Source organism: Palaemon carinicauda, chromosome 42 (genome assembly GCF_036898095.1).
Source record: "Palaemon carinicauda isolate YSFRI2023 chromosome 42, ASM3689809v2, whole genome shotgun sequence".
NCBI lineage: Eukaryota > Metazoa > Arthropoda > Malacostraca > Decapoda > Palaemonidae > Palaemon > Palaemon carinicauda.
Genome location: NC_090766.1, coordinates 33,922,848 through 33,925,347, shown reverse-complemented (window position 1 = coordinate 33,925,347; position 2,500 = coordinate 33,922,848).

The following is a 2,500-nucleotide window of genomic DNA, read 5'->3' as shown; positions in this document are numbered from 1 at the left end:
CTTATGTTACCGGGAACTTTGCGCAAAGAAAAGGTTATGAAATATGTTTTTCTCTCATTTAGGGTCAATTTATTCGATAGTAACCAATTTTTAACATTACTTAAGTTAGCAGTTAAAGAATTACAAAGAGAATAAATATTTTTATGACAAAGATGGAGCATGGTGTCATCGGCAAAAAGTATGGAGTTTAATCTGCCAACTGAGCGAGGTAAATCATTAATATAGATGAGGAAAAATAACGGTCCTAAGACTGATCCCTGAGGAACACCTATTTTGACACCCATAATCTAAGATGACCATCGTGGGTGACAAATTGATTTCGATTTGTTAGGTAGGATTGGAGTAAGAGTAGTGCATTGCCTCGTATACCACAATGTTCCAGCTTTTGAAGTAGTATATCATGAGACACAGTATCAAAGGCTTTGCTCAAATCCAAAAAAAACTGCACCAAGGTATTCATTTTTATTCATTGCATTATAGATATTTTCAATAAGGTCATGAACGGCATCACTAGTAATTACTCCTCGTAAGAACCCATATTGACACGTAGAGAAGATGTTACAACTATTGAAGAAAGAGTAAAGTCGACTATACAATAGTTTTTCAAATATTTTAGTCAACAAAGGAAGGCAGCTAATTGGTCTATAGTTATTAACATCTGGTATGTCACCAGATTTGTGTAACACAGTCATTCACGCAATTTCAAAATGTCAGGATAAATACCAGCATCTAAACAACGGTTGAATAGCATAGATATAGGAAAGGCAAGTAAGTTAGCATTGTTCTTATATAATCTTGTAGGAGGAGAATGAATATTTGCTTTTTTGTTTTTCAGTTTTGTATAATGTTTATCACTTCAAATGGAGATGAAGGGGTCAAACAAATAGACTGCTGATTTGAGGGAGGCAAATAAGTATGAAAATCTAGGTTAATATTTTGAGGTAAAGCATCCCTTAGACTAGAGTAACGCCTATTGTAGAGAAATGAAGATTAAAAGCATTTGCAATTTGTTTAGTGTCAGTAATGGTTTCCCCGTTTCGAATCACTTTTCTGAGTGAGCTACTCTTTTTTTCTGCCCGGCCTAAGTGACGAGTTGATTAAGTCCCAAGATTTTTTGGCATCTACGGAGTTGGTCATAAGTACTCTCAAAATAGTTTTTCTTTGCCTTGCATATTAATGTACATAACAGATTACAATAGTTGTACCGTTGGCTACTATAATTACCCAATTTCATTCTTCGATACAGATTATGTTTAATATTAATTGATTTAAGAAGTCCTTTGGAAATCCATCTATTCATCAATCTTTTAACACTAACAGATTTTGTTTTTAGGGGAAAACACTCATTGAAGAAACTGCCAATCTTGTCACTGAAAGAGAACACACCTACTGTACGTGAGGATTTAAGGAGGCGTGACCATATTCTGCTGACCAGTCTCTACCCCGGAGTAGTTCTGTAAGTTTTCTATCATTTACTTCGCTCATGCCTCTAAATTGAATTCACACACACACACACACACACACACACACATATATATATATATATATATATATATATATATATATATATATATATATATATATATATATATATTAGGAGTTGGTGCTTCTTTTAATGAAGTAATGCCCAAGGAACCTTTTGTAACGTCTATAGTGATTCCCGTAATTTGTAGTAATAGCCGTACTACCACAGAGCTTAATATATCAATTAAAATCTCTCTCTCTCTCTCTCTCTCTCTCTCTCTCTCTCTCTCGGTGGCCCAAAAAATTTGTCCAGTATTGTTCGTGTTTCAATAGTATTGTAGTTTGTTGTAAACAGATGGGTTAAACAGTGTCCAATTGTTCTTACTCGACAACTAGTCTGTGAAAACACTATAGACCTATACACGGTCTAGGTATAGAGGTATACGGTAGTGTACCTGGACCGAGGACCTGTATACAGGTTTACAGTACTGTACCTGGACCGAAGACCTGTAGGCTACAGTGTAGAGGAGCATTGGCAGGTCGGCGACTACAGCCGGAGAAGTAGTTGAGATGCAAATTTAGAGTATGAGTGATCTGTACTCTAGAGATTAACAAGAGATAGCCATGTACAATTTTTATGGTATTATGTGAAAGCCTCCGCCTCCCTATTTACAATTCTTCTCTCTTAAAGGGTAGGTAGTAGATTGACCAGGGCACCAGCCACCCGTTGAGATACTACCGCTAGAGAGTTATTGGGTCCATTAACTGGCCGGACAGTACTACATTGGATCCCTCTCTCTGGTTACGGTTCATTTTGTCTTTGCCTACACATACACCGAATAGTCTCGCCTATTCTTTCCACATTCTCCTCTGTCCTCACACACCTGACAACACTGGGAATATCAAAAATTTTTCTTTGCACAAGAGATTAACTACTGCACTGTAATAGTTCAGTGGCCACTTTCCTCTTGGTAGGGGTAGAAGAGACTCTTTAGCTATGGTAAGCAGCTTTTCTAGAAGGAGACTCCAAAATCAA